The following is a 26,851-nucleotide window of genomic DNA, read 5'->3' on the forward strand; positions in this document are numbered from 1 at the left end:
ATCCGAAAACCAAAAATCGCCAGGAGAGGACTTTCAGCGCCCACGGCTGGGCGCCGAAATAATTAACGCCCTCCCTTGGGCGCTGAAAATGCAGCCCAAGGCCAAAATTTCACAAAAACGCGGAACAGGAAAAGACTTAAAACCGTGTCGCTAGACGCGAGGCCCTACTGCAATTAAGATCAAGCCCAAAAGCACCTTTAGCACCCAAATATCAAAAAATGAATGTTAAAACTTGGTCAAAACTTAGACTCGTCTCAAGGAATATATGTGTACACTTTTCAAAACAAATATGAGCAAAATAAATATCAAGGTCATTCTTCGAAACACCAAAAAATAATATATTGTTAAGTCGCTGGTTTCTCAAAAATGAAAAATGTTTGTTTGTCAAAAGATTAATCCGGGCCAAGCTAAACCGAATATTATTGGAAAATAAACTTTGTCGCCCGGATACTGAAGTCGCACTCCACGACTTCGTCAAAATAGCATACCACTATAAAGGTCATTCGCACATACGAGCATGACCCCAGGCATGATTAAAAGACGTTATAAGCTACGTACCTCTCTTGGCAAAAATGACCGACGAGCCCAATTGCTTGGGGGCTCGCGAAAAAATATATACTCCAACAAAGAGTGTGCAAGGTTAAAATCATGTTCCCGGACTACGCTATACACAGTCCCGTGTTTGGATAATCTCAAAAAAAAAACAACGGTATTTAAAAAAAAAATATATCGTTAACAGAAATATACACAGTGTGGGCCCACTTATAGGACACACTTAATCAGGGAATATTGCGACCCACGGACAGGTTGTAAACACAAAAGCCCTTCTACATAGGCAAAATGAAAAGAAAGTAAGAAATTCAAAATGCGCTCGCCTACCTTCAACGGGCGGGGTGTGCGTCACTAGCCGCGCAGGTCCTCAGTTTTCGAAAAATAAAGTGTTCAAATTCAAAATAGGCTCGCCACCTTCATCCGGCGGGGTCTACGTCACAAACCGCGTAGGTCCTTATTTTCAAAAAAACAACAAACAAATTTCAAAACAGATTCGTCCTCTTCTATCGGACGGGGCGTCCACCCTCAGCGGACAGGCTCGCCATCTTCAGCCGGCGGGGTCTATGTCACAAACCGCGTAGGTCCTTATTTTCAAAACATAAAAACAGATTCGTCCACTTCTATCAGACGGGGCGTCCACCCTCAGCGGACAGGCTCGCCATCTTTAGCCGGCGGGGTCTGCGTCACTAACCGCGCAGGTCCTTAGTCGCTGCAGCGATAACTTTTTTCGATTTTCCCTTTTTCCAAAAATTAAAGGATTGGTTTTCCGTTTTTCCAAAAAAGAAAGATGTGCTGGATTTTCCTTCGTTTTACGTCCCATAAAAACAAGGGTGTTTTCTCGTTTAGCTAGCCCTGAAAATGAGAATCTTTAAAAACACTTTTACCTCGTGGTTGGGCTTGGCCAGGCCCAATTACACTTTATAGCTTTGATTTCGAAAACATCTGTAGCTACTCCCAATGACAAAGTGAGGGAGTTTCTACGTCTCTTTAGATACTTCCAATGACAAAGTGAGGGAGTTTCTATACTATCCGTTGACAAATCCCAATGACACGTGAGGGATATGTCGACACTTCAAGTGATGACCCTTAAGTCAAATGTTATCACTCGGGGGCTCGTGAGACCCTCGCAAAAAACAGGTCACCATGACTTGTGTGGCGCACTCCGTCTAATACTTTGACCATCGTCTTACTCCAAGACTCAGTCAAAGTGGGGGCTAACTGTAGACACCTACTTTTGTCCCCATTCCCGAAAGGGAAGGTTCGATGATGAGAACATAAATCTCCACTTGACAACGCATCTCCTATAAAATAACGAATCTCAATTCCCCTTTTCATCTCACCCGAAACCTGATATTTATAGAAACCTGCTATTTATGGAAACCTGCTAAAAATAGTAACTGCCGTAATGGGTAGTTGTTAAAAGTGGCAAGCCATAAAAGATAGAAACCTGTCAGAATTAGGTGTTGCACTCCAACATAAATCCTAAATGAGATAGAAATTGCAAGAGAATCCTATTCCTAATACGATTCGAAAATAAGAGTTACGTATTAATTAAAATCCTAACGAGCCTAGAGTTCGTAACGGGCCCAGATGCATTCCATCAAAAAATTAATACGCACTAAAAGACTCTATTAAAGTCTCATACACTCCGGATTCTAAGAATCCTAATCTGACAAAGAAACGGCCCAGACCCTATTTTCAACACCTGGCTCTGGGCGCTGAAATTACCTGGGACGTGTTCTTTCCTAATTCCTCGTGGATTAGAGTTCTACAATTCTATCTTTCCACGAAATCTTTTCTATAAATAGGGCCCTAAGTTCGACGCGAAAAGAACACAACACACAATTATTATACTGAGTATTGACTCTAAACCCCTAAGCCTAAGCCTCACGCTGCGAAACTGATCACGCGTTCTGTCGCAATCGATCCAAACATCGAACAGAACGTATCCTGTCCCGTAATTTGAGATTCGTTAAATAAAAGGAGAAATAGCAAAGTCAAAGTGGTTAGTTTTCTGAGAACCGTGACGTACCTCTCAAGGGGCGTCGTAATGTGTCCCTTTTCCATGGTTTAATTGCTTTCCTCGCCCTTTTATGAACTGTTAAACTAATTAAATCTGATTGTTCTATCACGCCTAATAAAGATAATATGTTGGGAAATTGGATTATCATGTTAGGTCCCTTAAAACAATCTAAATCAGATAATCGCGCTCGATCTAGTACTATATGTTGCATATTGTTAAAATCAACTCAGATTAGTTTAATAGTTAACGCATGTCCCTTCAATTATTTATGCTGAGCTAGTAAGGATATCCTGCCTCTGGAGTTATCGAAGAGCGAGTACTCCTCTCGGTAGTTACAGTCCCCCGAACCCTTAATCCCTACCTTGCGGGTGTATGTTGAGAGATCCCCACACCAGGGATCACAAGGGAACTTACGGCCGTCGTGGTCAAACATAATTGCATATGTCACGATAACCGGGTTTTGTCAGTTTTTCTCATTGTCGTTAAAAACTGAATGGCGACTCCTATATTACTAGTCAATTGGGTGTAAACTCACAGGAAATCCAATTACACTTGATTTGACAAAAAGAAACGTCACACCCACGAGGGACAAGGTCACGCATTAGCCTCGTGCTTTTTCGACCCCCTCACAGCTTGATCTCAAAATTATTAGCACTTGTAGTTGGTGCTTGAATCCCACACGTAGCTTCAAATGCTCCCGGTATTCCCAAGTTCTTAACCGGGAGAGCCATGTTCTCACTAGCTTGCTCACTCACTTCTTGTTCCGTGTCAACACTCAAAGCTTCAAACCGATTATGATTTGACGAGCTAGATCGAGCACGCCTAAGTCTCCTAAGAGTCCTTTCCAATTCAAGGTCAAGAGGATGCATGGAGGATCCTTTGACGAGCACGTCCCCTATCAAGCATAAACACTCAAGAAAACCGTGAGCAATGCAAAGGAAACACTAAAGCAAGAATAAAATATTTTTTTGTATTTTCAAATAATGAAATAGTCTCAAGTAAACTCAATAACAACGACCGTTCCCCGGCAACGGCGCCATTTTGATAAGCGTGTTTTTCGTCGTTGATAGAAAACCACCTATGCAAACAATATTTATATAGCCACTTCAACTACCGGCAAGAGGTAAGCAAAGGGATCGTCCCAAAGAAACGGTGAATTATTGAGTTGGAAGTCAATCTAGTTCGATCAAAGATTTGTTTTGAATTGTCACTTTTAAGAATCTAAAAACAAACAAAGAATTATGTAAAATTGAATCAAGAAAGGGAAACGTTAGGGAGTCAGGAATAGCCTAGGGAAACCAGGGGAAATCAATTCAACTATTTAGCAATGGTGATCATGCAACGAAATGGTGATTAGGCAAATGGCATCTAAAGACGAACCCGCCACCTCTCGGATAGGGAACGTTAAGCGTCTAATCCACGGAAGAGCTTTCGCCTAATCCGAGATTAAACTAACTAGCATATAATAGGTACCGCCATTTGATCACACAAGATAGGCCCACAATGTCTTGCCAAACTTATCCTATGGTTCCACGGGAATCTAATCGAATAGCATTTGCAACTACCACTCAACTAGCATGGATATCCTATCATCAAATCTTATTTAATCACATGAATCAACCAAGAATCAATAATCTATTTCCCCTAATTCATCCCCTAGTTTCTCCCCTTTCCCTAACCTAAAACTACTCACTAATCATTCTAAAAATCAAGCTATCCATTAGTTCAAAACTAGCAAACATGAAATTTAAGGAGAAGAAGTAGAGAATTGAGAGTTCAATTGCACAATCAAATCACAAAATGAAAATCAAAGTAACTTCACAATTAAAATCAAGAATTCAAGAAATTAAGGAATTAAAAAACAATTAACAACAAAGCAAGTGCAAGAATTAAGGAACTAAGAATTTAATTGCATAAAGAAGAGAAGAGTTGAAGAAATTACAGAATTGATGCTTGGAATCAAAGAGTTTCTCTCTCTAACTTGAAGAACAAAAATCTCAAAACTTCTAAAACTGTATTTCTGAAAATAAAGGCGTAAATTGAAAATAAAGAAAATCTTATTTATATTAAACCCCAAAAATAAGAGATTTAAACTCGAAAACTGAATCCCGCGCAGCCGTGCGAACGGGCAGACCCAGGTGCGATCGCACCAGTGCGATCGGTTGTGCATCTGTGCGAACGGGCTCTGCGACGATTCTCCTCCTTCGTGCCGTGCGATCGTGCCCAACAACCGTGCGATCGCACGGCTGTAACTTGGCTAATTCTCATAAAATCCTCGTGTGCTTGCACAGGAATTCAGTGCGAGCGCACAGAAATTTCGTGCGAGCGCACACTTCTGTGGTGAAAACACACAAAATCCCTTGGAGTTCCTGCATCGATTTTCCGGATTCGTGCGAACACACACTTTTGGGGAACGAACGCACATATTGCCTTGACCTTGGAGACAACTTTGTAGACCCGTGCGAACGCACGTAAAGTCCGTGCGATCGCACAGGACCTGTTCGAGCAATTCTCAGCTATTTTCCATCATTTTCAATATTTTTACCTGAAAAGCGCAAAGATGGAATAAGGGGATAAAAAATGCAGCAAAACTATATAAAACTATCCAAAAAGCATAATAAAACTCTATAAAATCCTAAGCCTAGACCGACATAAATGCCGCTCATCACCAAACTATGTTGTTTGTGAAGGAAATAATGCCCTTGGTCCAAGTATGCATTTAATGTTAAGTCTAATAAATGCGGTTCAGTATTAATTAAAAAGTTAATAATTCAGTGAGATCAAGTGAGCTGAATGCCTAGCTAGAGGCCGCTTTAGTTCAAGTGGAATTAATTATATTAATCCACAACTTACTCTTGACTGAACCCGTAGGGTCACACAAATAGTACGTAAACGGATCAAGTATTTAATGGAATTAAATACTCCATCTATGGATATTCGGAATCGACGGATCTTGGTTTCAGTGGGAGCTGAGATCGTCAAAGGCAAGAAATGAATACTCCGGAAACGATGATATTGCCGGAAACGGAAATATGGATCGTATCGGAAATATAAATATTATCCAAGTCGTAGATGTTGCCGGAAACGGAAACATGGTACGTATCGGAAAATATTATTGGAAATGGAAATATTGTCGGAATCGGAAAAATTGCCGGAAACGGAAATATTGCCAGAATCAGAAATATTATTGAAATCGGAAAATAATTCCGGAAACGGAAATATTAAATATTTGTTCGAAACGGAAATTAATTCCGGAATCGGAAATATTAAATATTGTTCGTATCGGAAATGAATTCCGGAATCGGGAATATAATCGGAAGCGCGTCGTACGAATTAGCATCGGACGAGACTTGCTAGACGAAGACCCAGCACGAAGCCAGGCCTACGCCCAGCAAGCCGAGCGCCCAAACACACGCTGCCAAGCCACGCCAGGCCCAGCGCAGGGCCAGGCCCAACAATGGCCTTGGCGCGCGCGCGCGGGCTGATGCTCGTGGGCTGCGAGCAGCGCCAGCTCGTGTGGGCCGCAAGACCTGCGCGGGTTTGTGCGATGCTCGTGCTCGTGCAACGTTTGTGTTTCAATACAAATCCTAAAGCTAATTGAATTTGTTCTATGATTAAATCCTAATCCTAATAGAGATAGAATTTGTTTAATAGAGTTTTAATAAGATTCTAATTAAATAAATTAGTATCCTAATAGGATTCCAAGTCCTTTTCCATAACTCTATAAACAGGTGCCTAGGATCACATATTAAAATCGAGAATTGAAGTATTCAAAGGTAAGATTTTCAAGCAAAAATCAGCCACAAACACTTGCCCCATTAGCCGAAATTTATAGTACCTTAAGGGGGATTCTAGTTGGTCAATCTTAAGGCGGATCCAGACGTGCTATGGACTATCTACGGAGGGACGACACTTGGAGTCCTAAAGACTTGTTCTTGTTCGGTTCGGGCGCAGCTAGGGAGGGAACGCTACAAAGTGTGTGCATCTGAATTATGCTAAATGATTATGTGTAAATAATATGTTTCCTGGCTTTATGGTTTTTCCGCATGATTTATGTTTATTCATATGTATCATAAGCTAACAGTGGTATCACGAGCCTCTTATTATTTTCATAATCTATATTGCATGAACATGGTTAAATTTTACAAATTTGCAAGGAATTAAAGTGGTGATTAGTTTTCGTAATTAATTGCAAATTGCGTTTATTTAATTATATGTACGCAGTTTTTCGACAGAATATTCATTACTCAACCAAATCGAGTGATTTTTGTGTCGATTTCGCATGTAAAAGCCATTCTAAAATTTTGACAAAAAGAGTACTTTCGGCCGAACGCAGAATTCCCAAATTCGAAGCCTAATTATGACTTTTCAGAGGTTTAAGTTTTTCGAACCCAAAAGTTTGTAAATTTAAGATGTTAAATTGAATATTTGCGATTCTTGTTGATAAATCTTGAGTTTTTGATTGACCTACAGTATATGTTTAACAATTATGAATGCCTAGACTTGTTAATTATACAACCTAATTTGTAATTATGATTAATTTGTTGAAATTCGAATAATTTAGAATTTATTTGTTTTTCATAATTAATTAATAATATAATTAGGTATCCATGATTAAAATCCACCGAAAAAATTGTTAATTTATGTTAAATTTTAAATTTTTTTGACCTAGATTTGAATCCATGTTGATCGAAAATTAATTAATTAATAAATTTTCGTTTTTTCGCCCTAAAATTATGAAATTAATATAATTTATTAATTTGTCGTTAATTTAAATTTAAAATTTTAAATTTTTATGAAAACGCTCATAAATGATGCACGCACAAAGCAAAGGAAGCTACGTGTTACCCTTAAGAGGTGTTGTATAGTGCGGGCATGCAACGACGAGCAAGGGAGCTCGTCGCCCATGCGGGACGAATGCAACGAGCAACAAGCAAGAGGCGCGCGTGCGAAGCAAGGGAGATGGGCGTGTGCGACTCAATGGGCGATGGGCGGAGGGCGTGGCGTGTGCCCGGCGAGCAGACGCGTGTGGGCAGCAAGCGAGCTGCGCCACAGCGCGCGCTGCCTCGCCCAGCGAGCAAAGCAGTAGCGTCGTGCTATGCGGGCTGCGCGCAGCGTGGCTTGGCATGGCTGCGATGCGTGTGGCCTGCTCGTGCGCGCCTAGCGATCAGTTGATGGGGCGCGGCTGCCTCATGACTCGATGGGGCTTGGGCGCAACCCCAGGGCCTCATCGTGTTACGATTGACCCGTTTTGAATTTTAATTTGAGATTTTCAGTTCGGAAATCATTTTAATTAATTTTAAAATTGATAATTTAAATTGTATTCTCGGATTTTAATTTTGAATATTATAATTTTTATAAATTTTATTTATACTAATTATTTTACTAAAATTAAACCTTGAATTAATTTAAATTCATTTAATTAAACTAAAAAATAAATTAAATAAATGGATTCAATTATAAATTTATATGAGCTTTAAATTTTAATTAAATTTGTATGTTTCCGGTTAGACTAGAAATGCAATTTTATGTTTAAAATTAGAAAAGAAGATGAATTTATTGGTTTAAGTGGGAGCAATTTTAGTCACAAACTCTTGATTAGGTCTACAAATCCTTTAAGGTTAAACAACTTGATTAGAATTAATAAGGACTGCATAATTGGTAGATTATTGGTGCCCTTGATTAATTGCTGCAAATATTTATGTGATGCATACAATGTGTTTTTACTAACAAAGTCTATGTGGGCCATTCATGATAATGAATGGGTGAATGGTATATATTGTATATGTACTGTTTTGCAGGTTATGAAGTGACTAGTATGGCCCAAATATGATAGAAAATATGGTTTGCGTACCATTAATTTGAATGTAATTGGTCTAAAGCACCAAATTTGTTTTTCAATTCAAATATGGTCTGCGTACCATCAAATAGTTGTAATTAGTTTAATTATAGCCTATCCTATTTGAAGAAAATGGGGCCTCCCACGGTGAAATTCAAGACGGAGTTTCCAATCCATTTTCAAGACGAACTTTGAAGTTGAAGCTTCAAGATGAAGTCGGGCCATACTAGATCACAATTATCTTATGCATGCTTTAAGTTATTTATTGCTTTTAAATATGTCTTAAATATGCATGAGATTGTGTCTTGATTATGTTGCATGATTAAGGATTTTAGTTCACTTAAAATCTAACCAACATAGTAAGAGCCTTAAGTTCCAAACTTAAAAATTGAGTTAAAAGGTGCCATGCCAAAATAACACTTACTTGGATAACCTTTTAATTTACATCAATCTAGTAATAGATTACGCTCAGCGAGGTGTTACCTATTGATCCTAAAGGGGTAAGGTACACAAATAATTGTGAGTACATGTTAGTTTTGGTGAAACTCAACCCGATATAAGTATGGAGTCCTTTTATGTCGTGGCAAAATCGATAGGTTTACCTAATAAGTTCTTAGAAGTACCTATCAACCAAGAGTAGTTTCTAGACTATTAGCAAAAGGATTTTTCTTACCTACAAGATTTTAGAATTGAGTCTAAATACATAATGTGCTTAATTCTTCAATGGGTTTTAGGATCTTGGAATCATTTTATTCACACCTGCCGGAACACATAACTTGAATAAAATGCTTAATGAACATTGAATTATGCATTTATGCTAGAATTTAAGTTTATTAAGAGAAACTGTGAATGATTATTTATTTGTTTATTCTTTTTCAATTGTAGTTTTAATTATGGCAAACAACAATTCATTCAACATTCGATCAATTCTCTAAAAGGAGAAGTTGAACGGGAAAAACTTCCTTGACTGGCAAAGGAACTTGCAAATAGTTCTTATGCAGGAAGAAAAGGAGTATGCCCGAAGCCGCAGGCGAAGGGGTCACTCAGGCAGCCCTCAATCGTTGGATTGATGCCAACAAGGATCACTAGAGGAAAAATTGATATGTGCTTCCCTTCAAGTGCGGCTCATTTATTAAATTGGCAGCACTAGAGAGCAAAAAAAAAAAAACATTTTTACAAGTGCGGGCTCATTTTAAAAAATTGGCAGCACTTGAGTTCAAGTGCGGGCTCATCTTACAAACGAGCAGCACAAAATATTTCCCAAAAATATTCATTTACCGCGTCTCTCTCTTTCCTGTTCTCTGGTTACTGCTCTACCTAAAATCATTTTCCCGCTTCTCTTTTCCCCTCTCTGGTTTCTCTCCTTCCTCTCTCTCTGGTTCTTTTCTGGACATTCGAAAGTCACAACATTCACTGTACAAATCGCACTGTTTTCCCTCACCGCCGCGGCGCCACTGCTGTTCCCCCACCGCCTCGTCGTTTCTGTCCCCCCACCGCCGTGTCGTTTTTGTTCCCCCACCGCCGCGTCGTTTCTGTTCCCCCTCTTTTTGGATTGATTAATTTAGATTGTTTGAGCTTTTTTGCTGCTATTGTTATCAATAATTATATAGCTTTTCTCTATCATATTATAGAGCTATTTGGGTTTAAATTGGGTTTTATGATTTAGGGTTTTTACTGGTTTATTCTTGATTTTTTCTGGGTTATGTTTGATGTTTTGATTTAGGTATTGGATGTCAAGATAATCAAACTAGCGAGTACGGAGTGTGATGTTGCTTGAAGTTTGAAAGCTTCCCTAATGGTTCTTCAGTTTCCAGCGATTTTTTGTGTGTAGATTCTCGATGGTTTTCCTCTATTGGGCTAGCTTGGAGTCGTCGGTACATTTTTTCGGTGAGTTAATAGCTCTAGCATCAATTTGTGATTAATTGCTTTTGGAACTTTTTTATTTTTGCGGTCTATTTCATGTGAAATTTTTTGTAGAAATCTGTAAATTTGGATTAAATTTGTAACTTTTGAGTTGTTCACCTCATGATGGCAATGGTAACGCAAATAGTTAGATGTTTCTTTTGTTCATTACTACATCCAGAATTTTTTGTTTCCTGAATTTTACCACTGACGAAAATTAGAAGGCATGCTTGGGGAAAATTGTTGTATTCAGTTATGCCAGTAATCTCCTTTCGAATTCATCAATATTATTTGGATTATCATGATTAGGGTTTCAATTTTACCTTTTTTAATTGTTTGCTTTGGAGCTGGAATTACTTTAGTGTTGCTTTGAATTATGAATACATTCATACGGAATAGCAAGATTTATGCTTGAGTTTGGATGTGAGCTCAAGATTTATGCCCCGCTCTGTTTCCAGTTTCATTGACCACTACCACCAATCCCTGGAGGCTCATTATTCTCTTTGATTATTTCCACATCATTGGGAACTGCAAAGTTGATATGTCTCTGCACTGTTGAAACTGCTACTTGAGGTGGTGATGATGTCCTCGCTGTTTTATTTTCAGGTTGAGAACCATCCCATTCAACTTTATGCTTTCCAGGTTCCCATACCTTGCTTGTGGCTGCCTTAGTAGTTTTAACCACCCCTACCCTCTTCCTATGTTAACACACTGTCAAGATTGGGTTACTTCTATTCTATAATTTTCTCTACTTATATTTCTGTTTCTCGTCTTTCTGTTATCTGGTTAGGTTTCATTCATAAAGCTTCTTTTTTTATTTGCTATAAAAGTGTATATATGACTTATCTTCCAACATTGTGAACTCAATTACTTAAGAACCTTAGACTATAGTCAGACTTTGAATTGTTGTTGTTTGTTCTTGATTAAGCTATACGTTTTGGCTTGCAAATGTAATTAGCTTGAAGTTTTATGAATTCAGATATTTCAGTTCCGAAATATCAAATTAATAATTAGCTAATTCTCCACTTGCATCCTTATTTTGATTAATAATTAGTCATGCGTGATTACCTCAGTTGTTTTCGTGGTTGCTTATACTGTATCCGTTTCAGATGGAGTACTACTTTAGTTTAAAAGATTCAGAATCAGCCAAAGAGAGACTTAGTAATGTTGTTAACTACATAGTTGGCACTTTTTTCTGACTTATTCTAATTTTTAATGGAGCAGTTAAGCATACTGTTAAGAGCGTGGAATTTTACATAACAAGAGCCTTTGTTCCAACAGCTGGTTTTTCATCTCTGCTTCTCTGCATCATCACGTTCTTTAGGAAGAAACAAGAAAAGGTTCCAGGTAAATAAACCGTTCATCCAAGAATACATTTTCAGGTGTTACTTTTTATTGTCAGCTTAATGGTGGTGGTGAGATAGATAATTACCTGTACCAGATTTTATGAAGTTCCAAAATTTGGAATCTAATGTTTACGGTATGCCTACTATCGTGCAACTTTGCATAAGCAGAACCGAGGTTCCATATTTAAAAGTTCACAACTATCTACTTTAGGAGTCTTGTGTTGTTTTTATGTTGTCTAGCAAAGTATGAAGTCTTTCTTATGTGTACCATATAAAAGCCAAGTCTCCAAGCGTTGCATCTGTTTTTCTCACAATTGGGTTGAGCTTGAGTTCTTTCAATCAAGCTGGGTATTTCCTCAATATACAAGTAATGTTCCCTTTTTTTGTTACAGCAAATAATCTGCTTGCTTGAGCTTGAGACAGTTCCTTCAGTCAAGCTGGGTTGAGCTAGAGCTCTCTGTATGAATTCATTTATAATGATTGTCTTAGAATAATCTGCTTTCTTAGTAATTATTTATGTGCTAGCCTTCAAAGCCATGGAATTTTGAATGATCCCTAGAAAACTAATGCACGCGGCGGTGTATTTTTTCATTTTCTTTTATTTTACATACATTTTTGTCTATACTAGTAGTAATCAGATTCAAGGTAATTATTTTTTCATTTTCATTCTTTTAGTAATTTTTAATATACTAGTAGTAATTCGAGGATCCTTGTTTCTGGTTTCTTGTAACAGCTATGGACTATCTTGCCCTGCTGCTGACTTCGAAGAAGATTCTGTTTCTGCTACTGTAAAGGATGTCCTTTCTAAGCAGGGGATTTTCGTCATTAATGTGGCCTTAAGATCTCCATCCATAAAAGAAGTGGTTGTATCAAGGATGAGAACGGTAAGAAAATCACCTAGGAATTTGGTATATTTTCAGTAGAAGCTGTGTGCGAACTGCGAATCAATATTTAGTCTGCCAGCATGGATTCTTTGCTTGTTTGACATGTTTACTGTTTCAAATTTCAGTAGTGTTTGGCCAAGCTCGAAACTGAAATTTGGCAAACAAGGTGTTTCATAGAAGTAGACTGAAAACACATGCAAATTCATGCATGACAATTTGTTTGTATATTTTCTTCAAAGGTGTACCAATACTGCACATTGTTGCACGTTTCGTCGCTCCCTGGCGTTTGCACTTAGATAAATGAGAAGGTTCAAGCTTGGGGGGAAGACATCAAGCAAACACCTTTCAGTTTCAGTGTTCAAGCAAGCTCAAGTACACCTCATAAGTTATATGGCAGAAAAGCTCACCGAGCCAGCTACTAATTTCGGGTAATTAATAATGATTTTGTTGCATTAATTACTTGACTAGTTCAGCCACATCTTACTTTTTATTTCATGCTTGTTGCATCCTTCACATGCTCACCCACCTGCCTTACAACATTTATTAGCCACTATTGTTCACATGCTTTCTCTCTTTTACTCTCATTCACACATTGAGGGCAACGTGTATCGGTGTATGCTGCTTATTCTTTTATCAGTTAATGCAGTAGCTAAAGTCAATTCAATAATGAAGTTCTATGTTGGTGTATATATTGTTATAGTCAATATCTATTCATCATGGCCGTGGCTGAGCTCGTTTATTTTTGCTAGTTTGCCTGATGCGATATGATTCTGCCTGCTGATATGATTCTGATATGCTTCTTCCATACTTTTGACTTAATCTTCTGTTTTTGATCAGCTTTTGTTCTACTTCTTTTATGATCCTGTGTTTTTGTTCCGATATGCTTATGTTTTTAGTTCACAATATGTTTTATTTTTGTTAAGTTGGTGATTGTTTTATTTTAGTTCACAATATGTCAAAATATGTTAGATTTAAACCTCGGTTGATTCCTTTAGCACTTGATTAACAACCCCCCGGTTGATTTCTTTAGCCCATGTGCGTAGGTACTTAGGTTCGATATTTAGGTTCATTATTTCAAAGTTAGGAGTGAAATAACTTATTTTAGACAAGATATGAGTATATGACCTATATTGACCGAATCAGCCCTAAATGTGCAAACTAGGTGGATTTAAGTTTATTAGTTGAAAGTTGGGAGCGAAATAAGCCATTTTAGTCAAACTATGACCTATAATTAACAAACTAGTCTTAAATGTGCACAACTTGACCAAAGTAGGTAGGAATCACTCTTAGAAACATTAAATAAGTCTAATGAACATGTAAAGGGTTTAACATACTTATTTCGGTTCATTAGTTGAACGTTGGAAGCGAAATAAGCAATTTTAGTCAAAATCTGACCTATAATGATAAAACGAGTCTTAAATGTGCATAACTTGACCATATTGGGTGATAATGAGTCTTTGAAGCATAAAACTGAGTGTATTAAAGACGGAAAGGCTTTAAAATACTTATTTAAGTTCATTAGTTAAGTGTTGGGACTGAAATAAGCCATTTTAGACAAAATTTGACCTATAATGATCATACGAGTCTTATATGTGCATAACTTGACCAAAGTGGGTGATAATGAGTATTTCAAATATAAATCTAAGTGTATTAAACATGTAAAAGGTTTAAAATACTTATTTAAGTTCATTAGTTGCAAATTGAGAGAGAAACAAGTCATTTTAGTCAAAATGTGACATATGAGTATCAAACTAGTTTTTAATGTGGATAACTTGAATAAAATGGGTGATAATGAATCTTTTAAACATAAAACTAAGTGTATTAAACATAAAAAAGCTTTAAAATACTTATTTAAGTTCATTCGTTGAAAGTTGGGATCGAAATAAGCCATTTTAGTCAAAATGTGACCTCTAATGATCAAACGAGCATTAAATGTACATAACTTCACCAAAGTAGGTGATAATGAGTCTTTGAAACATTAAAATAAGTATATTAAACATGTAAAGGGTTTAAAATACTCATTTAGGTTCCTTAGTTGTAAGTTGGGACCGAAATAAGTCATTTTAGTAAAAATGTGGCCTATAATGATCAAACGAGTCTTATATGTGCATAACTTGACCAAAGTGGGTGATAATGAGTCTTTCGGACATAAAGGAAAGTGTATTAAACATGTAAAGGGTTTAAAATACTCATTTAAGTTCATTAGTTGAATGTTGGGACTGATATAAGCCCTTTTAGTCGAAATTTGACCTATAATAATCAAACGAGTCTTAAATGTGCATAATTTGACCATAATGGGTGATAATGAGTCATTGAAACATAAAACTAAGTGTTTTAAACATGGAAAAACTTTAAAATACTCATTTAAGTTCGTTAGTTGAAAGTTGGGACCGAAATTAGCCATTTTAGTCAAAATGTGACCAATAATGAACTAACGAGGCTTAAATGTGCATAACTTCACCAAAATGGGTGAGAATAAGTCTTTGAAACATAAAACTAAGTGTATTAAACATGGAAAGACTTTAAAATACTCATTTAAGTTCATTAGTTGAAAGTTGAGGCCGAAATTAGCCATTTTAGTCAAAATGTGACCGATAATGAACTAACGAGGCTTAAATGTGCATAATTTCACCAAAATGGGTGAGAATGAGTCTTTGAAACATAAAATTAAGTGTATAAAACATGGAAATACTTTAAAATACTCATTTAAGATCATTAGTTGAAAGTTGGGGCCAAAATAAGTCATTTTAGTCAAAATGTGACCAATAATGTATTAACGAGGCTTAAATGTATATAACATCACCAAAATGGGTGAGAATGAGTCTTTTAAACATAAAACTAAGTGTATAAAACATGGAAATACTTTAAAATACTCATTTAAGTTCATTAGTTGAAAGCGGGGACCGAAATCAGCCATTTTAGTCAAAATGTGACTGAACGAGACTTAAATGTGCATAACTTTACCAAAAGGGTGAGAATGAGCCTTTGAAACATAAAAACAAGTGTATCAAACATTGAAAGACTTTAAAATACTCATTTAAGTTCATTAGATGAAAGTTGGGACCGAAATTAGCCATTTTATTTAAAATGTGACTGATAATGAACTAACGAGACTTAAATGTGCATAACTTCACCAAAAGGGTGAGAATGAGTCTTTGAAACATAAAATTAAGTGTATCAAACATAGAAAGACTTTAAAATACGCATTTAAGATCATTAGTTGAAAGTTGGGGCCAAAATAAGCCATTTTAGTCAAAATGTGACCGATAATGTATTAACGAGGCTTAAATGTGTATAACATCACCAAAATGGGTGAGAATTAGTTTTTTAAACATAAAACTAAGTGTACAAAACATGGAAATATTTTAAAATACTCATTTAAGTTCATTAGTTGAAAGCGGGGACCGAAATTAGCCATTTTAGTCAAAATGTGACCGATAATGAACTAATGAGACTTTAATGTGCATAACTTCACCAAAATGGGTGAGAATGAGTCTTTGAAACATAAAAACTAAGTGTATTAAACATGGAAGGACTTTAAAATACTCATTAAAGTTCACTAGATGAAAGTTGGTACCGAAATTAACCAATTTTATTATTATACGGTTCATTATTTCTTTGTTATGAACAATTTAAGTCTTAATTTATTGTACGATTCAATATTTATAATATAACTAAAGTGTATATATATATATATATTTTGATGGTCGATCTTTTTAAGGTATTCAATAATCCGAGGGAGCGGCATTTCACCTTTGAGGAGATAGATGAAGTTCGAGAAATGTTGGCAAACTTCATTACCAGTGATTGTCTTTGATATTTTCTTGTACTGAATCTTAAATTATGGATGCTAGTTTTTCATATGATTGTAATGTAATCGACTTTTATATTCACAATTATATACTATTTAATTTAATTATCTATATAATTGGATACTTTTTATGTGACGTATGGAGGTTAATCAGTGCCGTGGTCCAATTGTAATATGTAGCAGGAAAATCGGTTATATAACAAATCTAGATCAAGTGCGGCTCATTTATAGGCCAAGTGCGGCTCATTTATAAGCCAAGTGCGACTCTTTTATATATCAAGTGCGGCTCATATTTATGCTTGTGTCGCCCATTTCTATGTCAAGTGCGGGCTCATTTTCAAATTTGGCAGCACCAAATATTTCAAGTGCGGGCTCATTTTCAAAATTGGCAGCACCAAATATGTCAAGTGCGGGCTCATATTCAAAAATTGGCAGCACAAAATATGTCAAGTGCGGGCTCATTTTCCAAATTGGCAGCACTTGAAACATCAAGTGCTGCCAATATTTTGGCAGCACTTGAGAAACATCAAGTGCGGGCAGGCCATGTGCTGCACATGTAAAAGCCCGCACAAAACCCCTTAAAATGAGCCCGCACTTGAGGTTTTTTCCTCTAGTGGATGTGAAATGTCTAATGCTTGCAACCATGAGTGCAGATCTACAGAAAACGTTCATCAACTCATATGCTTTCACGATCATCAGTGAGTTAAAGAACATGTTCCAAGATCTGGCTCGGGTCGAAAGATTCGAGACTCATAGGAAAATTCTTGAGACCAAACTTAAGAAAGGCGAGCCCGTAAGTCCACATGTTCTCAAAATGATTGGACTCATTGAGAATATGAGTCGGCTGGATCAGCAGTTCTCTCACGAAATGGCTGTAGACACTATCCTCCATTCTCTTCATAACGGGTATGATCAGTTCAAGCTGAACTACAGTATGAATAGTCTGGACAAAACGCTGACTGAGCTTCACGGTATGCTGAAGACCGCTGAAAAGACGCTCAAAAGTGATAAGCAAGATGTGTTTATGGTGCGTGGGGGCAAGTTCAAGAAATCTAGAAAGAAGAGGAATGCTAAGAAATGTGGCAAGAAGGCCAGCCCAACTAAGAAAACTGGCGCCAAGTATGAAAAGAGGAAGGTCAGTCAACCCACTTCTGAATCCGAATGCTTCTATTTGCAAGAAGAAGTGGCATTGGAAGAGAGATTGCTTGAAGATAAAGGAAGATCAGAAAAACGGAACAGTCGTTCCATCTTCAGGTATTTTCGTTATAGACTGTATACTTGCTAATTCAACTTCTTGGGTATTAGATACAGGTTGTGGCTCACACTTATGTTCCAATCCACAGGGACTAAGAAGAAGTAGAAGGCTAAGCAAGGGTGAAGTCGACCTACGAGTGGGAAATGGAGCACGAATTGCTGCATTAGCTGTAGGAACTTATTATTTGTCGTTGCCCTCTAGGCTAGTATTGGAACTGGAAGAGTCTTTCCATGTTCCAAGTCTTACTAAAAACATCATTGCTGTTTCTTGCTTAGATGCTAAGGGATTTTCCTTTTTAATAAAAGACAATAGTTGTTCGTTTTATTTTAAAGAGATGTTTTATGGATCTGCTAGATTAGTCAATGGACTTTATTTATTAGATCACGACAAACAAGTTTATAACATAAATACCAAAAAGGCCAAAAGGATGATTCAGATCTCACCTATCTGTGGCATTGTCGATTAGGCCATATTAACTTGAAACGCATGGAAAGACTTCAAAAGGAAGGAATTCTAGAACCATTTGACTTAGAGGATTATGGTAAGTGCGAATCATGTTTACTTGGCAAAATGACAAAGCAACCTTTCTCTAAAGTTGGAGAAAGAGCAACTGAACTATTGGGTTTAATCCATACAGATGTATGTGGACCAATGAGTACAAATGCTAGGGGTGGTTTCAGCTACTTTATCACTTTCACTGATGACTTCAGTAGATATGGTTATGTCTACCTAATGAAGCATAAGTCTGAATCCTTTGACAAATTCAAGGAATTTCAGAGTGAAGTAGAGAATCAATTAGGCAAGAAGATTAAAGCACTGCGGTCTGATAGAGGCGGTGAATATCTGAGCTATGAATTTGATGACCATCTGAAAGAATGTGGAATTCTATCAGAATTGACTCCTCCTAGAACACCACAATGGAACGGTGTGTCGGAACGGAGGAACAGAACCTTGCTAGACATGGTTAGGTCAATGATGGGTCAGGCCGAACTTCCAATAGAATTTTGGGGACATACACTAAATACAGCTGCACTCACTATCAATAGAGCTCCGTCTAAAGCTGTTGAAAAGACTCCATATGAGTTATGGTTTGGAAAGCCTCCAAATGTGTCTTTTCTTAAGATTTGGGGATGTGAAGTATACGTCAAACGATTAATTTCAGACAAACTTCATCCAAAATCTGACAAATGTATCCTTGTGGGCTATCCAAAGGAAACAAAGGGGTATTACTTCTACAATACATCTGAGAACAAGGTGTTTGTTGCTCGAGATGGTATCTTTTTGGAAAAGAATCACATTTCCAAAATGACAAGTGGGAGAAAAGTAGACCTCGAAGAAATTCGAGTCGAACAACAAACTCTAGAGAATGCTCAACATGACATTCAAGATGAAACTCAAAGATCTTTAGAAGTATCTGGTGAGGATCATGGTCAATCTAGAGATGTAACCCCGCGTAGATCGCAGAGATATAGATCTCAACCGGAAAGGTACTTAGGTATTTTGACGAACGAGAGCTATGACGTTCTATTACTTGAAATTGATGAACCTGCGACTTACAAACAAGCTATGACGAGCCCTAACTCCAAGCAATGGCAAGAAGCCATGCAATCTGAATTAGACTCCATGTCAGATTACCAAGTATGGGATTTGGTCGATTTGCCAGATGGCTACCAAGCCATGGGAAGCAAATGGGTTTTCAAACTGAAAAAGGACAAGGATGGAACTTATTATTTGTCGTTGCCCTCTAGGCTAGTATTGGAACTGGAAGAGTCTTTCCATGTTCCAAGTCTTACTAAAAACATCATTGCTGTTTCTTGCTTAGATGCTAAGGGATTTTCCTTTTTAATAAAAGACAATAGTTGTTCGTTTTATTTTAAAGAGATGTTTTATGGATCTGCTAGATTAGTCAATGGACTTTATTTATTAGATCACGACAAACAAGCTTATAACATAAATACCAAAAAGGCAAAAAAGGATGATTCAGATCTCATCTATCTGTGGCATTGTCGATTAGGCCATATTAACCTGAAACGCATGGAAAGACTTCAAAAGGAAGGAATTCTAGAACCATTTAACTTAGAGGATTATGGTAAGTGCGAATCATGTTTACTTGGCAAAATGATAAAGCAACCTTTCTCTAAAGTTGGAGAAAGAGCAACTGAACTATTGGGTTTAATCCATACAGATGTATGTGGACCAATGAGTACAAATGCTAGGGGTGGTTTCAGCTACTTTATCACTTTCACTGATGACTTCAGTAGATATGGTTATGTCTACCTATTGAAGTATAAGACTGAATCCTTTGACAAATTCAAGGAATTTCAGAGTGAAGTAGAGAATCAATTAGGCAAGAAGATTAAGGCACTGCGGTCTGATAGAGGCGGTGAATATCTGAGCTATGATATTGATGACCATCTGAAAGAATGTGGAATTCTATCAGAATTGACTCCTCCTGGAACACCACAATGGAACGGTGTGTCGGAACGGAGGAACAGAACCATACTAGACATGGTTATATCAATGATGGGTCAGGCCGAACTTCCAATAGAATTTTGGGGACATGCACTAAATACAGCTGCACTCACTATTAATAGAGCTCCGTCTAAAGTTGTTGAAAAGACTCCATATGAGTTATGGTTTGGAAAGCCTCCAAATGTGTCTTTTCTTAAGATTTGGGGATGTGAAGTATACGTCAAACGATTAATTTCAGACAAACTTCACCCAAAATCTGACAAATGTATCCATGTGGGCTATCCAAAGGAAACAAAGGGGTATTACTTCTACAATACATCTGAGAACAAGGTGTTTTTTGCACGAGATGATATCTTTTTGGAAAAGAATCACATTTCCAAAATGACAAGTGGGAGAAAACTAGACCTCGAAGAAATTCGAGTCGAACAAAAAAATCTAGAGAATGCTCAAATCGACAATCAGGATGAAACTCAGAGATCTTTAGAAGTATCTGGTGAGAGTCATGGACAATCTAGAAATGTAACCACGCGTAGATCGCAGAGATATAGATCTCAACCGGAAAGGTACTTAGGTATTTTGACGAACGAGAGCTATGACGTTTTATTACTTGAAAGTGATGAACCTGCGACTTACAAACAAGCTATGACGAGCCCTAGCTCCAAGCAATGGCATGAAGCCATGCAATCTGAATTAGACTCCATGTCTGAAAACCAAGTATGGGATTTGGTCGATTTGTCAGATGGCTACCAAGCCATTGGAAGCAAATGGGTTTTCAAACTGAAAAAGGACAAGGATGGGAAACTTGAAGTTTTCAAAGCTAAATTGGTTGCAAAAGGTTACAGGCAAGTCCGCGGTGTGGATTACGATGAAACCTTTTCACCAGTTGCAATGCTAAAGTCTATTCGGATAATGTTAGCAATCGCTGCATATTACGATTACGAATATGGCAGATGGATGTCAAAACCGCTTTCTTAAACGGCATTTTAACAGAAACTGTGTTTATGACACAGCCTGAGGGTTTTGAGGATCCAAAGAATGCTAAAAAGGTATGCAAGCTAAATAAATCAATCTACGGATTAAAGCAGGCATCTAGGAGCTGGAATATACGTTTTGATGAAGCAGTCAGTGACTTTGGTTTCATCAAGAACGCAGACGAATCTTGTGTATACAAGAAGGTCAGTGGGAGCAAAATTGCTTTTCTAGTATTATATGTCGACGACATATTACTTATCGGAAATGACATTCCTATGCTGAACTCTGTCAAGATTTGGCTTGGGAAATGTTTTTCGATGAAGGATCTAGGAGAAGCACAGTACATATTGGGCATCAAGATTTACAGAGATAGATCTAAAAGGATGGTTGGACTTAGTCAAAGCACTTATATCAATAAGGTGCTTGAGAGGTTCAAGATGGCAGACTCCAAGCGAGGCTACCTACCCATATCTCATGGAATGACTCTAAGCAAGACTCAGTGCCCAAAAACACTTGATGAGAGTAGAAGAATGAGTGGGATTCCATATGCATCATTGATTGGTTCAATAATGTATGCTATGATATGTACACGCCCGGATGTTGCGTACGCACTCAGTGCTACGAGCAGATACCAGTCAGACCTAGGAGAGGCATATTGGACTGCTGCCAAGAATATTCTGAAGTACCTGAAAAGGCACAAAGATGACTTCCTGGTCTATGGTGGAGATGATGAATTAATTGTTAAAGGGTATACGGACGCAAGTTTCCAAACCGACAAAGATGATTTCAGATCACAGTGTGGGTTTGTCTTCTGCCTCAACGGAGGTGCAGTGACCTGGAAAAGTGATAAGCAAAGCACCATTGCGGATTCTACAACTGAAGCGGAGTACATTGCTGCACATGAAGCAGCAAAGGAAGCTATATAGCTAAGGAAGTTCATAGGTGAACTTGGTGTAGTCCCCTCCATTAAAGGACCAATAGCCCTATATTGTGATAATAACGGAGCTATTGCACAGGCAAAGGAGCCTAAACACCACCAAAGAGTCAAGCATACTTCGTAGATTTCACCTTCTACGAGAGTTCGTTGAAAGAAAAGAAGTCGAGATAAGCAAGATTGGAACTGAAGACAACATATCAGATCCATTGACTAAACCTCTACCTTAGGCGAAGCACAACTCGCACACTGCAGCTATGGGATCAAGCATATTGGAGAATGGCTTTGATGTCCTTGTTTAATGTTTTAAAGTTTTAGAGTTTAATACTTTATAAAATATTATTGGTTAATCATTCACAATAAATGAATAGAATTCATTTTTCCATTTAAATTGTGGTTTATTAAATGATGAGTCCCTTAAATTTGACGATATATTCAAGATAGACTGTCAGAACCAGTCATGTGACTAAGAAATGTCTATCAAGTGAACTTGAATGTGAAAAGTTGAAAATGGTCCCTGGTCGGAGTTTTCTATAAAGATGGACGCATAGAAAACGTTAGACGACTAGAATGCAAGATGACTAGTAGTTCTGTTTCTTGAACTATGTGGACATGGCAATGTCGTAATCATTTGCATAGATACTTACTTTGGGAAGACTAGTATCGGACAGACCTATGAAACTTTACTGTAAGAGATGAAAATCTGTCATAAGTAAGTTTCATTAAAATTATTAGACACTAAATCCTCAATACCTGAGTGATTTGAGATTACTTGTTTGAGAACTGGTTACTTTGACGTTGACCAACCGTCGCACCGTAAAAGGGGCTATAAAGACAACACTCAGGTAATCACCTATCAAACGAAGTCTAATCTCAAGATCGCAAGATTGGGATTGTCCTCCCATAAATCGGGATGAGATGCTTAAAAGTTGTACAAGGCCACTTGGAGAGCTAGAAAATGTAAAATGCATGGCCGTGCTCAGATGAATCATAGGTTATAATTATCGTTTTTTTGATCAGTTGAACTCTGAAACCGAGAAACACCTCTAGACGTAATAAGGATGACAACTCTTACCTTATGTTCAAGAGCAAGCATCGAGCGACAAAGGAATTAGGAAATGCACACTTGTCCCTAAGGACAAGTGGGAGTTTGAAGGAAATAATGCCCTTGGTCCAAGTATGCATTTAATGTTAAGTCTAATAAATGCGGTTCAGTATTAATTAACAAGTTAATAATTCAGTGAGATCAAGTGAGCTGAATGCCTAGCTAGAAGCCGCTTCACTTCAAGTGGAATTAATTATATTAATCCACAGCTTACTCTTGACTGAACCCGCAGGGTCACACAAATAGTACGTAAACGGATCAAGTATTTAATGTAATTAAATACTCCATCTATGGATATTCGGAATCGACGGATCTTGGTTTCAGTGGGAGCTGAGATCGTCAAAGGCAAGAAATGAATACTCCGGAAATGATGATATTGCCGGAAACGGAAATATGGATCGTATCGGAAATATAAATATTATCCAAGTCGTAGATGTTGCCGGAAACGGAAACATGGTACGTATCGGAAAATATTATTGGAAATGGAAATATTGCCGGAATCGGAAATATTGCCGGACACAGAAATATTGTCAGAATCGGAAATATTATCGAAATCGGAAAATAATTCCGGAAACGGAAATTCTAAATATTTGTTCGTAACGGAAATTAATTCCGGAATCGGAAATATTAAATATTGTGCGTATCAGAAATGAATTCCGGAATCGGGAATTTAATCGGAAGCGCGTCGTACGAATTAGCATCGGACGAGACTTGCTAGACGAAGGCCCATCACGAAGCCAGGCCTACGCCCAGCAAGCCGAACGCCCAAACACACGCTGCCAAGCCACTCCAGGCCCAGCGCAAGGCCAGGCCCTGCAATGGCCTTGGCGCGCGCGCGCGGGCTGATGCTCGTGGGCTGCGAGCAGCGCCAGCTCGTGTGGGCCGCAAGACCTGCGCGGGTTTGTGCGATGCTCGTGCTCGTGCAACGTTTGTGTTTCAATACAAATCCTAAAGCTAATGGAATTTGTTCTATGATTAAATCCTAATCCTAATAGAGATAGAATTTTTTTAATAGAGTTTTAATAAGATTCTAATTAAATAAATTAGTATCCTAATAGGATTCCAAGTCCTTTTCCATAACTCTATAAATAGGTGCCTAGGGTCACATATTTACATCGAGAATTGAAGTATTCAAAGGTAAGATTTTCAAGCAAAAATCAGCCACAAACACTAGCCCTATTAGCCGAAATTTATAGTACCTTAAGGGCGATTCTAGTTGGTCAATCTTAAGGCGGATCTGGACGTGCTGTGGACTATCTACGGAGGGACGACACTTGGAGTTCTAAAGACTTGTTCTTGTTCGGTTCGGGCGCAGCTAGGGAGGGCACGCTACAAAGTGTATGCATCTGAATTATGCTAAATGATTATGTGTAAATAATATGTTTCCTGGCTTTATGGTTTTTCCGCATGATTTATGTTTATTCATATGTATCATAACCTAACAGTTTGGTACCACATGAGAAAATTAATGCAACTACTCTTCTTCTACGAAACTATGTTGTTTGGTACTAAATGATAATGCAAACTATTATTATATTGTGAGTATAGTTGTATAGAATTTCAAATCTCTATCAATTATAGAACAAGACTTCCTCATCACATTTACCGTATGCCCTCATTTCTGAGTTTTTCCCCTAACTCTTCTTCGCCCTTTCTTGTTTTCTATACTTTTTCCGTTCTTTATTAATCGTAAGCAAATTTGTCATAACATATCTATTACAAAGTATATGTCTAATTTTGCACGAAACAATCGTTTATAATTTTTTAGGAAAATTCATACTTCACATAAATATTTTTTTTGCAAGAAACAGCCTTAGTCTATTTTCAGGCGTTGATCAGGCCTTTTCGGGGGTTGACTGTGTTGTGTCGATCACTTGCGTCTTCTTCTCTTGGAAAATTTTCTAAACTAGGTATTTTGCATGTTTGACTTTGCGAGAAACAATCTTTTATATATAATTTTCTTTTCTCAATTTCAAACCCTAAAAATATTTATTTGCGAGAAACAACCTTTGTAATTTTTTTTACCTTTGTAACATTTTGTTGTGAAGAGAATTATATTTTAATCACCTTAATTTTTTTTAAGGTCTGAAATTGCCAAAAAAAAAATGTTGTTTCTTGCAAAGTCAAACATATAAAAAGTTTATTTTGGCAAATTTTCTTTTAGAAAAATACGCACGTGACTGGCACGCCACAATCAACGTCGGCAAAGGCCCCGCCAACGCCTGAAAAAGGACTGTGGTTGTTTCACAAAATATTTTTTATAAGGTCTGAATTTGCCGAGAAAAATATACTTCCTCCGTATGGAAATACTTGCTACGTTTGTCACTTTGACGCATGTCAATGCACAATTTTGATCGTTGATATCTTAAATTATTTTCAACCAAAAATTATAAAAAGTTGATATTTTGGAAACACGCATTTAGAAAAATCTAACAAGATCTAACATTACTATTTATCCGACATATAAATCACCAGCAATAGTTAAAGTAGAATATGTGAATAGTGTAAAAAATTCAAACGTTTCAAATATTTATAAACAGAGGAAGTATAAGATTGTTTCTCGCAAAATTAGACATAAAATGTTTGTTTTGACAAACTTGCCTTAATTGTACCTGATGTGGCCTAAAGTAATAGACTGCCACATGGCTCTACTAGGATGGCCAAGAAGGAAGACAAAGGTTCTTCAGCATGAATACCCCGAATTCATACTAAGCCCATATCCGCATCCAGACCCAGGGCCCATCTCTTAGGCCCATGGCCCCATTTGATTGTTAGAGTCCCTGGTCAAATCATGTCTAAAAGCCTAAAGCTTGCAGGCAAAGGCCAACATGCAAAGGGCCCACCAGGTCTAAATCAAACCTTTTATTATCGGACACATGTCCTAATCTTGGAAAGCACCCAATCATCAGGCCAGGGTTTAAGGATCAATTCCCAAGGAACCCTAGCCCTATAAATAGTTTAGATCCCAAGGTAAAAGGGGCACTCAATTCATTCCCACCTACCTTAAAACTATCTTCGCTCTGCTTTCTCTCTACAATTTACTTTTCTCTCTAGCTTATACTTACTTAGGCATCAGAGGGAATATTCCTACGGGAATATTCTTGTTTTGCAGGTTGCCAGAGGATCGTGCCAGCTGATACTTAATACCTCCGAGGAACGCGTGACACGTCATCACCGTAAAAGATTCCACAACATTTGGCGCCGTACGTGGGGAGGTATAGTATCATGGCTGAGTCGCAATCTGAAGGAGAGTATAATGGTGAAGTAGAGGAGAGACGGCCCCGAGAAAGGAGTCAACGCCATATAGAGGAAGCAAACCAAGTTGCAAACGCTGGAAGCACGCCGCGCCGAGTTCAGGAGGCCGAGGTAATTGTGGAGGAGGAACCAGAAGCACCTCCACCAGGCGGCCATCTAAGCCCTAGTGTCCGTGACGCCGTGGTGGATGAAATTTTGGACTTGCCTGTCTCGGTGGGATCACTGCGTGAAATCCTGGTCGGATTCCAACAACAAATGAATCAAACTTTCCGACAGCAGATGAGTACCACGTTGCAGGATGAAATACGAAGGAACATGTTGATATACAACACTGAAAGGGCGGCTCCGCAGAGGCTTCTCACTCTTGGCGTCAATCGGATAAACAGAATGCCACTCAGATCAAACGTATGGAGAGCAGGAGAAAGTTCCCGTCCACAAGCTAGCCGAGGAGCAAGTCCTTTGGCAGAACGCTTGGAGATCGACCACGACCATCAAGCCTTT

General features: G+C 37.9%; 1 long non-coding RNA gene across 1 annotated transcript; it reads left to right on the plus strand.

The window, feature by feature from the left end:
• Positions 1–11,539: 11,539 nt before the first annotated feature.
• Positions 11,540–16,494, plus strand: LOC130466773 (uncharacterized). The gene is made up of 4 exons (XR_008926928.1): positions 11,540–11,663; positions 12,396–12,546; positions 12,786–12,974; positions 16,268–16,494. It is a non-coding gene; the product is annotated as an uncharacterized lncRNA (long non-coding RNA).
• Positions 16,495–26,851: the final 10,357 nt, after the last annotated feature.

Source organism: Spinacia oleracea, chromosome 2 (assembly GCF_020520425.1).
Source record: "Spinacia oleracea cultivar Varoflay chromosome 2, BTI_SOV_V1, whole genome shotgun sequence".
Classification (NCBI taxonomy): domain Eukaryota; kingdom Viridiplantae; phylum Streptophyta; class Magnoliopsida; order Caryophyllales; family Amaranthaceae; genus Spinacia; species Spinacia oleracea.